Raw genomic sequence first — 774 nt, forward strand, 5'->3', positions numbered from 1 at the left:
AGTGCGCAGTCTCATGGAGGAATCTCCTAGATGGTAGGGCTTGCGTGGCTTATGTAGCCGCCGCCTGATGAGGTGCAGCTGTGACCGATCAGCCTGTGATGATGATGGCCAGGTGCTCCTCGCTTGTTTCCAGGGCGACGCTCGTCACAACGGCCTTTTAGTTTTCTGTGCAGTCGCATGTGCATGGCCACACATGCATGCAGATTTGATGGAACATTGATTGTACGTCATGGAAAAATAATTCCAGCCTTTAGAATGAATACAGCTGTTGTTGTTTTTCAGAAAGAAGAAAATGTAGTTAACAGGCTGGTTGAAAATGGTTCTTAATATCGGGCACGTTGGTGCCAGCAACACGCACCTGCCACTATAGCGACTATTTTTAACATGCCTTCTTTCATTACTAATGAAGAAATCTCAAAACAACTGTTGATTCAGTAAATTTGCTAGTTTTATTAAAAAGGTTCAAACTTGGCTGCAGAAATGATGCTTTGATGCTGAAATGCTGTCTTTTTGAAGACAAGTGTTCATGTTTTAAATGCACCCTCTTTTTGAATATTTCTTTTTGCATACAAAACCGTAATAGCTTGTACAGAATTGTTGACACAACAGATAATATGCAATGTTTTGAATATGGGGATCTTGGGCATAAGAAATTTTCTTGCCCACATAAAAATGACGGAAATAGAAAAATGAAGAGAACAACAGCATTAATTAGGATGACATACTGTCATGGTCAGAATTGTTGGTACCCTTGGTAAATATGAACAAAGAAAC

This window comes from Sinocyclocheilus anshuiensis, unplaced genomic scaffold (assembly GCF_001515605.1).
Source record: "Sinocyclocheilus anshuiensis isolate Anshui unplaced genomic scaffold, SAMN03320099.WGS_v1.1 scaffold4128, whole genome shotgun sequence".
Lineage (NCBI taxonomy): Eukaryota > Metazoa > Chordata > Actinopteri > Cypriniformes > Cyprinidae > Sinocyclocheilus > Sinocyclocheilus anshuiensis.